Source organism: Globicephala melas, chromosome 13, assembly GCF_963455315.2.
Source record: "Globicephala melas chromosome 13, mGloMel1.2, whole genome shotgun sequence".
Taxonomy (NCBI): Eukaryota; Metazoa; Chordata; class Mammalia; order Artiodactyla; family Delphinidae; genus Globicephala; species Globicephala melas.
Window position 1 is genome coordinate 1,631,024 of NC_083326.1, and position 13,395 is coordinate 1,644,418.

At 44.1% G+C, this 13,395-nt stretch overlaps 1 protein-coding gene across 4 annotated transcripts in view; it reads left to right on the plus strand.

The window, feature by feature from the left end:
- SETBP1 (SET binding protein 1) overlaps window positions 1-13,395 on the plus strand; it is a 375,356-nt gene that overhangs the window by 134,007 nt on the left and 227,954 nt on the right. The window lies entirely within an intron of this gene.

A 13,395-nucleotide genomic window follows, 5' to 3' on the forward strand; every position in this document is an offset into this window, starting at 1 on the left:
TTTGCCTTCTGAGGAAAGAGGGAATGTATGGGAATTGATCCAGTTTGAATTCAGTAATTAATTTATTCCACATACACAATCATTCTGTAGAGTGTGCCAGACACTGTGCAAGGCTCTGCAGATGCAAGTTTTGAGTCATAAACTCAGAGTCCTCTGAGAGCTGATACCCTAATAGACCACATCTGTTTTTGGACTGGGGCCCCAAATTTGTGGGGGTGTTAGAATAGTGCTGGTGGCCCTGTCTGCCAGGCCAGTTTTATAAGTCCTTTGGTCCAGCTCCTGTATTGAGTTCACAAACACCATTGATGAAATGCTAAATTTAGCAAGTCCTATAGGCTGGAAATACAGTGATGAGTAAGGACAAGGCTTCCTGCCCTCCAGGAACTCCCAGCCTAATGGGAGATGGAGGCCAAATGTCACCTGAGGATGTGGTCTATAGTTGAGGCAAGGGCTGGAGGAATAGAGAAGGAGCACCTAACCCAGTTGGAGTGTAGGGAAAGGTGGGCAAGTTAGAACAGAGAAGGTGGTCAGAGAACCTCACCTGAAAAGCAGAGGATAGAATCTTCCAGAAGCTTCTTCTCACTTATTTGATTTGGGCAAAGTTCTATGAAACTATACCAAGAACCTGCTTTGTGCAAAACCTACACCGAATGCGAGGTCGTTATGGTGGAAACGGAGGTTGCAGTGTGTGGAGAGGTGCTCTGGCCTAATGAAATCAGGCAGCGAATTTAACAGAGGGCCTAACTGAGTGCCTCTGAAGATATACCCGGTGTGACCTGTTTCCTGCCCTCAGGAATCTTGCCCTTTGCGTGGGGAAGCAGGTTCTTTATCCAAAATAGTAAACATTCAAATGATATTCAAAAATTCAAAGATGATGGCTTTGACAGTAAATTCTCTGGATGATCAAGAAAATAAACATTTGACCACAGACTAAAGTAAAAAGGAAATGACTTCAGAGCCTCTCAGACTTGAGTTTTCAGCTGTACTTCACAGTCTCTGGCTGAGAACAGAAAGTCTTCAAGCTTTTGTTTCCGTATATGTAAAGTGAGGGAGGACAACCCTGCCTCTTGGAGTTGCTGTGAATTGGGGTTCTAGTGATGTGGAGATGGAGGGGCACGTAGGAGCAACTCTTGTCTTCAGATTACATCATGGTTAGATTGCCCAGACTGTAAGTCATTTCTTCGTCCCCAGAACACAGGGAAAAATTACCTGGAAGAGATGCTGAACTGAAGATAGCATGACTTTTCTCTGGAACTAAGGCTTGTCCCAAGTCATAAAGTCCAGCCCAGACTTTGTGTGTCCTCGCTTTCTTCTCCCTCATTCCTTAATCCCACTCTGCTTTCCCTCTTTGGTGCAGACCTTGGATTCAACCCTCCCTACGTGTCTGGGTTCTGGAAGAAGTTACATTGAGACACTAGCTGTAAGGCTTCTGTTTTTTATTCAGTCATAAATCTTGCATTTGTCCTTCTGGGTTGAGGTAGGGAGGAAGAGGCAGAGTGATGGAGGAAAAGGATAGATTTCCTTCCTCTGCAGGCTTAAGGTGGTGGGGGATATAGAAGTGGAGGTTGCTGTGTGGGGTTGGGAGGAGCTCTGGCCCAAGGGAATCAGAAGCAAATCGAATAAAAGGCCAAGCCCAAGGGCCTAGTCAAATGCCGCTGATTCCTTAAAGTAGAATTTATTACAATAAATAGGGGGAAAGTTATCTATGGCTTCTCAAACATCCAAAATTGGCAAAGCAGAAATATTGTTGGCTTAAATGATGACAAATTTTAGGTGGCCTAGGAAGTAGGAGCTTCCAGCAGTAAGCAGAGGCTAAAGAAAATTCCCTTCCTACTTAATTGAATGTTTGATTAGGGGACCCACATGGTAAATCCTTTAAAGTCAGAGATCCATGTGAGCAGAAGTACTTAAGGCTTCAGGGATGGATGCAAGCTTGCTGCATTGTGAACTGTGGCCTCCTATGTCGGGTAGTGCACAACTCATGCAGCTGTACATGGTGTTCCAGGAGGTCAGAATTCGAGCAGATTTTTAAAAAATTGGATTGTATTTGGTAATCAGATTTGGAGAGGAGGCTTTCCTGGTTGGTGAAATAGCATGAACACAGGTGTGTGGAGGTGGCTGTGAACATGAAGTATGTGGAATTCAGGGTCTTTGAATTCTGTTTAGCTGTATTTAGTGTCAGTTGGAATCTCATAAATTGGGCCATGTTACTGACTCTCGTGTCATAAACATATTGCTGGGCGGGGAGGACTGGGTGGGAAGATGTGGAGCTGTTGGGCCTGACACATACGGTGCCAGGAGCTCAGTGTAGACTTGGATTCCTGTTCTCTCTTCAGTTCAGAAATCAAGCTACTAACTGATATTTACTAAGCTCTTACTATATGCCCAGTGCATGTTGAGCAACAAAGGATAATGAAGAAAAATATAGTTCCCACCCTTAAGGATTCATCTCGGGACTTCCCTGGCAGTCCAGTGGTTAAGACTCTGTGCTTTCACTGCCGTGGGCCTGGGTTCGATCCCTGGTCAGGGAACTAAGATCCCACAAGTCGTGAGTCACGGCCAAAAAAAAAAACATTCATCTCTCTCGTTGAGGAGACAGAATTAGACCATACACAATCTAACATTAAACTGTATGGTGAAATCCATCAGGACTTCAGAATTTAGAGATTTTTGAATTGAACTTTAGGAGTTGGGTTTGAAAATGGAGTGCCGTAGGAGGGAGTCTATATCTACTTCCCAGGGGCAAGGAAAGGAAAAATGGGCAATAGATATTTGGGATCTCCAATAAGATTCATTCTACCAGTCCCCTCTATTGCTGCTGTTTACTTTGGTCATTTTCTTGGTGTTGGGGTTCCAGAAATCTGAAGACTTTTGACACTACTTCTTTTTTCTTTCAGTTGTATCAAGATATAATTGACATATACATTAAGTTTAAGGTGTACGATGTGATGATTCAATACATGTATATATTGTGCAATGTTTAATTTAACACAATAAGGTTAGTTAACACATCTTTCACCTCCCATAATTATCATTTTTTGGTTGTTGTTGTTATGGTTGACACTACTTTTTGGTACCTACTAATACCAGTGTTTAATATCTCTGTGTGATTTGTGCATGTGGTGCCTTCTAGTTTATGGTTCTCTCTTGTTTCATTGTCCCTGAAGGTCCATGGAGTCAGCAGGGTAGACTCCACCTGTTAGATAGAACCCCTGTGTTAAGGATGAGGATGGAGTCAAGGTTACACATTTACTGCTAGGGTCAACCAACACAATTACCATCTTTAAGATGGCCTTTGAAGTTGAAACATGTTGTTTCTGTTGCCAGGCAGATGAGGAAACTGAAACTGAGATAGGCAAAATGACAGCCTAAGGACACACAGATACCCAGTGACAAGGAAACTGTAGCCTCTCTGGGCCTTCTGGTTCTTCATCTGTGAAATGGCAAGCTTGAAGGAGATGATCTTGGAGGACCCTCCCAGCCCTATGTCCTGAGTCTGTGTCTAATACAGCTTTCCTGATTCCAAATGAATGTGTCTTCTGTAACACCAGGCTGTTTCTTTGCCTGAACAAAGGTGATTTGATTCCCCAAATCAATAAACAAATTAGAGAAACAGTAGAGAGCCTGGGAACCAAGGGACAGCAGGTGAGAGAAGAAGCCTGGGGGGAGGAGAGAGTGGGGAGGGAGAGGCTCCCAGGGAGCTTTCTACAAAAGCCAGAACAGGACAGGCAGGGCAAGCAGGCAGGAGAATTGCAGCCTTCAATGGCCTTTTTCATTCTGTGGCATCATCTGCCTGAGAATCTGCTAATGGGTGGGAGGGGGATTAGGGCAGACCCCTGAGCAGGGAGAGAGGGGCAGGGTCTGTATAGCAGGTGCAAGTAGGGCTAAAATGCAAATACTCAGGAAGGATCCAGGGACCAGCTGGAGGGGCAGTTGTGAAGCCTATCTTGGGAAAATACAGGGAGAGGTCCGCAGCTGGCTGAAGGGCAAAGGTGCTGGAGGGGAGAGGTAGGGAACCCACAAGGGCAGGGCTGGGGTGTGGGTGGGAGTGGAGGCTGGCCAGACTCTGGAAAAGGCCAGTGGTGAGTTTTCTAACTCAGTGGTACCTCTATGCCTGCCTTTACTAGAAGGGACATTTCCCATTGATGTCCAGTTATCAACAGGACCCAAGCCCCTTCTCTAAACATCAGAGCATTGGAAAGAGAAGAGGTACAGATTCTCCACGAATGAGGCTTTAGCCGCCTGTTTTTATAACCTGTCAGAGGCCTGTGTTCAGTGGAATAGGATACCTCAGTTCATCACCTCGTATTGTCCCCTCCTTTAATTTTTTTTTTTTTTTTTGCGGTACGTGGGCCTCTCACTGTTGCGGCCCCTCCCGTTGCGGAGCACAGGCTCCGGATGCGCAGACTCAGCGGCCATGGCTCACGGGCCCAGCCGCTCTGCGGCATGTGGGATCTTCCCGGATTGGGGCACGAACCTGCATCCCCTGCATCGACAGGCGGACTCTCAACCACAGCGCCACCAGGGAAGCCCCCTCCTTTAAATTTTTATTCTTCTGGATTCCAGTTTTAACAAAGAAGCACTTAGAATTTTTTTAAAATACCTTTCAAATTTGTCACTTTCTGTACCTCCCTTCCTCCTCCATGGGTCTGTTTGCCTCTTTCTGACCCAGAATACTGTGTGTCTTGCTCTTAGTTGACAAGAATGCATTAAACATGGATCCAGCCACTGATTTAAGGGAATGGATGATCTTCTGGAGCTTGTTCTTTTTGGGGTCAGATGATAATATTGCCCCCTGGGTTAAATCCAGATAGCACACAGGGACCTCCAGGTTTATCTTGTGTGTTCCCTTAGTTGACAGGAAGCAGATCTGCACAGCAGCAGCAGACCAGCTACACCATTGAGGGTAAACCAAGAGGCTGTGGATCCAAATGACTTCATGTAGAAATGAAGGTAGAACCAAAGCATTTACTAAGAGACTTTACTAAGAGTGCCAGCTGCTCACAGAGATGCACTGCATTTGAAAGCTGAAGCCTTAATCACATTCCAGACCAGCCCCCTCACCAGACAGCTGTAGCCCAGACTGGGCAAATGACTTCCCTAAGGTCACATGGTTAAATATTGGGGTCTCAGAAATATAATATCCAGTCTGTGTCTTTGCCCATTAGACCTTCCTAGTGCAGAACTCAGGCAAGAATCTGACCAAATAATGAGCGTGGCACTTGAGTGTTGTACCCTAGTGGTTAAGGTTAAGGTTAGGGTTAGGGTTAGGGTTAGGTGACCGTGAACACTCTTTAAAATTAGAGCGGCTTCTTGGTCTGGGATGAACATGGGTCTCAGTCAAACCAGGAGGTGCACTATGGGTGGCCACACTTTCCAAACAGAAACCCAGACATGTGTGTCTTCATGGTGACAATGGGCAGTCAGGTTATGTGACCTGAGAAAGTTTTTTGAAAACCAACAAGACACATGTACCAAGCAAAATCTGAGAAATCTGGCTCTTATAGTTCTTGGAAATATACAACCTTTCAGAGTATCTTGGAATCTTCCAAAAATAGACAGATTATTGTATATGACATATATTTTGTTATGTATTTGCCATTTGGCTTGAATATAGTTTTAACCTGTGTTTCTGGCCACTCAGCGTCAGTGTGGAGTTTCATAAATTATCACATTTGATTCTCTTTTACAGCAAGATTGATTGATTTCCTAAAAGAGTGTAAACATCTGGGAAGTGGCAAATCAGATTCAAACCTTTGTCTAACTCCACATTCACACTCTTTTGTTAGTCTGTGGTTGACTTTTGAGAAGCAAAATTCTTTTTTTACTGTAGAGATACTTTATTATAAAGGATTTCACTTATAAAAATGAATTTTTTCTGTTGGAGATTCAGAGAATCATAAAGTCACTGATCCTTAGAAAAGAGAAGGACTTCAGAATTTGTTGATCTCAAGTCCTTGTTTTGCAGATGAGGAAGTGAGGCAGGAGCTGGGAAGTGACTTCGGCCAGGTCAGGCGGCACTGAATCAAGACTCTCAAAGGAGTGAGCTCTCAACTCTGATGCATAGACTCCTTAGGTTTAAAACTAGTGCCCATGGCCCTTGGGGTAGTAACCAAAGGTTGCTAAGGCCACAAGTGTCCTTAGTGGGGCTTGTTGAGTGTCTTAACCCCTACTCCCATCCCCCAGTAACAATAGCCACTTTTAAGAAAGATTGATATCATACCTGCCTACCTTTTGCAAAGTTAAAGGTGGCCTACAGAGAGCTCAGAAGCGTGAACTATTACTTCTTTGAATATTAGCTGTCTTCACAAAAACATTTGTAAAAACATTTTGAGATTTCTTTGCATGAAAAGAAACACACACACACACACACAATCTCACCAGCCTAACAGGATTATGTTCAGTTCTTAGAATGCTCCTCTCTGCCATCCATCTCTGTGAAAAAACCCTGCGGCGATCTAATCATTGTTTATATCTATTTGCATTTGCTTTCACTTAACATTGTCACAAATACTTTTCCATGTTTTCTTCTCAATTTTAGTGAACGGATAATATTTCACTGAGTGACTATATGTGTGTGTGTGTGTGTGTGTGTGTGTGTGTGTGTATAATATATTTTAATAGTCTGCTGTTATTGGACTTTTGAAAGCAGTTGAGCAATTTTTATGTAGCTTTTTATTTCTGGGATTGTTTCATTAGGACAGATACTTGAGAGTGGGAGTAGACTTTCCTTTTTCACTTGGTAAACGTGTCTTGTTGGTTTTCAAAAGACAAATCAAAATGCCCCTTTAGGTGGGGGTGGGTGATCACCTGGTTTCCTCTGAGCAGCGATACCAAGCACCAGATGCACCCACCGCTGATCCCCTCTCCCATCAGAACTTCTGAATGCTTCCCTACTAGTCCGTCAGCTGAGAGTATGGGTGTGCTTCTTTCCTTCTCATCCTTCCTCTACAAAGCATTGGATCATTTCTTTTTATAGTAAGTCTTACTGTATATGTTTCCTTCATTGCAGACAGTCACACATTTTTGGAAGTAGATGGAGGTGCAGACAGAAATGGAAGCTTTGTCTCTCACTTCATCGGTACAACCTCCCAAATGGGGGCAGAGGGCACCCCTGTGTTACTGTAGGGACTAGGGCCCCAGAGGTCAATAACCTGCTCAAGGTTCTGTGGCGGAAGCAGAAGTGAGTCTTCCACCCAGAACCTTGTACTGGGAATCCAGTGTTTTTTCACAACCCCATAATGAAGCATGTTTTCATGTTCACACGGAGGACATGCATGGGGCAACTGTCTTGTTCAACTTTGGCTCAGGTGATAATGCTGTCATAGGGTTAAAGTACAGCCAGCAGTCAGCAAGTGGATGCTAAGAATTTCCATTGATAATGATTCTTCCAGAATGCAGTAGGACTGCTTGCAACCTACTTGTTCCCTTGGGAACAAGACAAATTATAATGATCCCCAAGCAGCAGCAAAAGTTAAGGACCCACAGCCAGGTTAGGGCATACAGGATCATTCTTTGACAAAAACTACTGCGCTTGGTGTACATGTTGCTTGCTGCTGGTGGTGGGTTGAGCAGGCAGCTGGAAGCTGGACCAGGCCTGCCAGTCCAGAGGCTTAAGGAGGCTGGCTGGTTCATGGGGGTGTGGCAGCAGTCACTGGCGGCTCTTTCTGGCCTCCTCAGCAGGAGAACATTTCTCACCAGGCCAGTCCAGGCTGGGCTCAGAGCCACCCAGCTGAGCGCCACGTGGCGGGCGGGCAGTAACATGGCTGGAGCTTGGGTTCTGGAGTCCAAAGCTGAACCTACAGCCTAGTGGTTTTCCTGTTTCAGGGCTTTAGTTTCTTCCTTAATCGCACAAGATAGTTGAGAATTATAAATGTACCGGGGGAGGACCCTAGAAGGCAGCGGAAGGCCTCGCCCCCTTAGTTTCCTAACTCTTGCAGCTTCTGACGCGGTGCTTTCCTGGCCACCAAACCCTGAGCATTCTGGCACCTGCTCATCCTCTATCTGGCCTAGAACTGTGGAGTCCGGCCTGGTGTGCGTGCCTCTGTCCTAAGTCTGGTGTTTCTGAGTGGAGGGGTGTACAGGGGCTGAAACTTAGGCTCCTTTTTCCCTTTACAAGCTGTGAGCACACAGGGCACAACTTCAGGAAAACCTCCATGGTATTTGGGGGAAAATAATGCAGCACAAGCAGCTCTGCTCACGCTGTCATTTGCACACCGTATTGGAGCGTCAGCCCTGAGTGTAGGCACCGAAGGTGCACAGATGGAATGACTCCAGACTTGTCTCTGCATGGTAAGCAGAAGCCATGTCCAGTTCACCTGCAATGGACTACCCTGTGGCCAGCACAGTGCCTGGCACATGGACGTTACTCAGTTAACACCTGTCTGAAGGACTGACTGAAGCTACAGTCCCCGATTGCAAGGAGCTCACAATTTAGTGCAGAAAGGCAGGTGGGTAACTAGTCACAGTGACATCCTGGTTAAGTGACTTGATAGAAATGTATACATGATAACTTGGGAGCCATCAAAGTAACATTTCCTTTCACTGAAAGAGAGGATTACAATTTCTTATTGGCAGGTAAGGATTCTGCTTCCCACAGGATGTCCAAAAAGATATATTGCTTCCCACAAAGATATATTGACTCTGGAAACAGCCTGTGTTGGTGGAAAGCAGTCTGGGTTGGGGGTAGGGAGACCTATGTTCCAGACCTCACTGACTGAATGGCCTCAGGCAAAATCTCTTTGTGCTACAATTGTTTTCATGTACAAAATCAGAACATTAACTCCTTCTCTGCAAGGCATTGCTTAAAAGCAAGCCTCTGCCAGCTCCCTGCCACCCACAGAATAAAATCCAGACTCTGGGAGGCACAATCCAAGCTCTTCACAGTCTGACCCATCTTTCTTTCTATTGCACCTGGTATTCTGGTCACAGCAGTCTCCTGAATTTCCTTAAACTTTCTTTGTCCTTCTATGCCCCTGTGCAATGCTCCTGCCTCGAGTGATCTTTCAAAATCGGCCTGTCCAGAGACTTTCCAAGCTCAAATATCACCCTTTTTTCGGAGAAGAAGAGTTGTTCCCTCACCTGTAGCTGGTCCCATGCTCCTTTAGGTATCCTTCTAACAGAGCATTTGCCCCATTTCATGCTTCCTGTTTATGCACCTGTCTCTCTTCTTCCCTGGCTTCTGAGAGGCTTTGGATTGCCCCGTCCTATTCCCCATCCCTGATGTATGGCTCAGTGTTAAATAGTGCTTGTAGCATTGTTGAATGTACTGAAACAGACTGACTACTTGGTCTCTCACTCCAGTAGGCAGAGGAGAACCGTGGGTGGAAATGGTGAAGCAGAGGTCAGTGTTCAGTCTCTACAGAATCAGAGCAGGATAGCCAGGGCATGGATCCCCTTGGTGTATTTGGGGACTTGTGTGCTGTCCATAACTAGGAACACCTGCCTGGGGGAGCCATACCCCACATCTGTAGCAGCACAGCTTCTTCAGGAAGTGGCTCTGTGTAGAGCAGAAAGGCAGAAGAGATAGGTGAAGGATATCCCTCTCTTCTGATTAAATTCTCCCTTATCTCTTCCTTTTTTCGTTTGATTTTCTCATAAGTGTTCAATCACTGTTTGTTGACTGAGTCACTGCATTTATTAGTACAACAGTGACTTCTGCTTTGCAGAATAGAATAGTCCAGGTTGGAGCATGACTGATTTGGGGAGGAAGTTTGCTTTCTCCATTTGTGGCCCTTTCGTTTGACTCAGCAGCCCCATCCTTCCCTTAGGGAGTGTGGGAAGAGAGTTACTTAACCTCAGGCTATCTAATCCCAACTCCGTCATCATCAGGCAGTCCAGGTAGCATCTGGGAAATTAGAATTTCCTGAGCGTAATAATCATGTTGTCTCCCCTTCTCTCTCTTCTAGCGTATCTTCATAGCATCTAACAGCATCTTTCACCTAAATATTCATCAATTGAAATTTGCCTTCTAAAATCATTGTCAGTTGATATTTAACCACTGACTAGCTAACAAGTTCCAATCAAAATGTGAGAGAATAAAGGGTCTTAAAATTCTTTAGCTATTCATCCCCAAATTCCTTTCAGAATTCACCACCTGCTGTGGAAAAGGGGTTTGGTGTTAAGGTTGGGACACTAGACTGCAATCCTGTCTTTGCAACACACGTCTCCACCCCTGCTCTGCACCTGGCCTCCCTCTCCTGCTGACCCCTCTGAAGAGGTCATAGGTATCAGCCTGAAGAACTGAACCTCAACTTGCCTGGACAGTAGCTACATCTAGAAACTGTGGCCTTCGGGCGTAATGCATGGCAATGGCTTGTCCACTTTTTGAAAGCCTAGGTCTCTGATTGAGATGTCCCCAGTGCGTCCTCCCCTCAGGGACGTGTATGCATGTGGCTCAAAGTCACCAACAATTGTTTTCAGTTTGGGTATAGAAAGAAAAGAGAATTTACCTTTGCTTAGCTCCTTATGTGTTATTCATTAGATAGATTGTTGCCTACAGAAAATATCAGGCAGACTATAAGTCTTAGAGCATTTAATAGGCTAAAAAGAAATAAATATTCCTGGGATAGATTTCTTGCAGGTGATATTAATGAAAATGATACATGCTTCCATGCATCTGAGGGAGAATACCTAACAAAACAAAACCAGCGATAGCTTCTCCCTCCCTTTTCTAGCAATAGCAATTATATTTTAAGAAAATAAATAAATGAAGAACACACCTTTTATTCAGCAAGACATAGATGGCTTTTTTTTTTTTTTTTTTTTATTCCTAGCTCTATCGTTTGGTACTGAAAACATTTACTCTGTGATGAGAACTCACGTCGATTGGGGACTTAAGTATCACATACTGATGGAAAGGCATTCTAGATCCTATAGCAGCAAGACGGCACTACCTGAGGAGTCATTCTCAGGTCAAGGAAGTTCAGACTTTCAAAACAGACTCTTTGCTTTTGAGACCAAAGGCATTTGTGCAAAAGAGAAACAAGAGTAATCCTTATTAGCCAAAATGCCAAAGAATTAGAAGGGAAGATAACATAAATGTGAGAACCAAAAAGATCTTTGAGAATAATCCTCTTGATTCACAAGTAGATGATTTGACTTTTCCTTTCATCGAACTGCTTAGTTGTTGTAAGTTCTTGAGGTGAGCAATGTGGTGAAGACCATTTAGGTATGGGATTAGTTCAATCTAAGAGACAAAATAATACTTGATGAATCTTAGTGTATAAGCACTTTGGCTTAATAACAACCATGGCAGTGATCCCAGAGGGCTGAGAAGATGACTCCCCAGGGTCCCGATAGGAGGCATTACTCATTCTCACTCCAAACTCCATCTGGGTTCCACCCTTCACTCCTGCCTTAATCTTAAGACCAGTTATGGTGCCTTGGAAGGTGATAGGTGGGGGATGGGTGGCAATACCGTGGATCTTAAGGCTGCAGCTCCCTTATGCTTCTCGACTCCTCTCCAGAGTTCAGCCATCCTTCAGTGCTCATCTCAAGCCTTCCCTCCCTTGAGCCCACCTCTCAGTGCATCCTGCCTCCAAGAAGCTGGTGCACATCTTCTCTAGAACACTCTGCCCCAGCACCTGCTCATTTGCTGCATGTAACATCACATGTAGAGTTTTGTATTATTCACTTACGTGGCTATTTACTGTGGCACACGTGTCTTACTAGATTCTATCCTCCCTAAGGTAAGGGTCTCCAATAACATTTGTTTCTAGTTTTAATACTATTGCCCCACCAGCCCAGGACGTCCAATAGAATATATGCTCCAGAGGTATTTGCTGGTGGATTTCTTGATTGCTCTTCTCTATTTCTGAGAGTCTAACATAATATTTTGACGGATTTGTCCTTACCTTTTCTTCTGAAGGATGCATTAAATATTTAACACTAGCAAACTATTTTTCTAAATGAGAAATTATAACTTTTGGCTGTCTCTTTCTCCTTTTTCCTTTCCCAAGGTATTGTCCTTTTGAGGCAGTTGGGAAAAAGAAGGGGAGGGGGAGAGAAGAAGCAGGAGGAAGAAAGAAGAGGGAGCAACAATAAGGGAAGGGAGTGTCTAGGAAAGCAGATGAAGAAAGCGGGTAGAAAACTATAAAAGTAGGTGAGGACCCAGGCCCCAGCATAGGGAGATAAAGGAGCCAAAGGAGTCTTGGTCTTGGTGGAGCCATGAAGACTGCACTGTCCTCCACAAAGACTGTTCGTCTCCTTCACTTACTTGGGTCAGCTGCTTCCCAGCTCCTCTCCTAGGAGAGAGGGGTACAGACTCTGCAAGCACGTTGCTCACCAAGTCAGACAGAGTTGTTTTTTTCACTTCTATTCAGGAACTTGCTGTCTTACTCTGCTCTGTCCTAGGTGTGGACATTAAAATAAGATGTTTTAGATTATGATGACAGCCTGGGATAGACGTATATACTGGTCGTTTACTTATCAGGGAGTTATATCTTATCTCTTTCCAAAGGAATTTCAGAGGTTTATATGCATAACACAAAATTCAACAATTATGGGAAAAGCAAAGCAGAAACACCTAAAAGGAGTGGGAGCTACCTGGCTCCTTTAAGGCTCTGTTTATCTACACTGGGGACTAACTTGGGCTGTAAGTTTGCTAGAAGTTACAAGAAAAAAGGAAACTTTTGTATAATCATTTTCATTAACAGAAGGCACAGATTTACCCACAGAATATTTCTGAAATTATCTTTAAACAAGAGTTGTCCCTTATATAGTAGAAAATATTTTCAAGTGCAGTTTTAGAAATGACAGAAACCCTAATCAAGCAGATGGCTTTCAAACTGACCCTCTTGAAAGGTACAGGATATATGACTGAATTGGAAATTCAAGAAAACATTTCCAAGGTAGAATCAGATAATATGGTTCATCAACTTTGGGGCAGCCCTCATCTGACCCATTTATTCCAAGACAGTCATGAGGAGAAAGGCAAAAAACTAATTTCCTGGGTGATGCAAATTTCTTAATGCAGATTTACTGGATGGTGCAAATAATAGTACTAGAAATAATAATAATGCCCCTTCCTTTGTGCCTCATTCAATTTTTCTTTGATTTCTCAAAGTTTACTGAAGAGTAGAGTAAAGCATAAAATGTATGGGTGTATGAGTCCCACAGCATTGCTGCATATTTGCTGTGTGATCCAGGACAAGGGGATTCATTGCTCTGGGCCTCGGTTTCCCCATCTGGTAGTAAGGAGTAACTACTACCTTATTGTTCCAAGGATTAAGTGGCATTGTGAATGAGCAAACAAGTAGCATAGTATCTGAGATTTAGTAGGTGCTCAATAAATGTTAGTTGAATCTTTTTGTAACAGAATGCAATTGAAAATGTGATGTCTTCTCTCAAGGAATTTCAAGGGAAGCCATAGAGTTCAAAAGGAGAGTTGTGGTA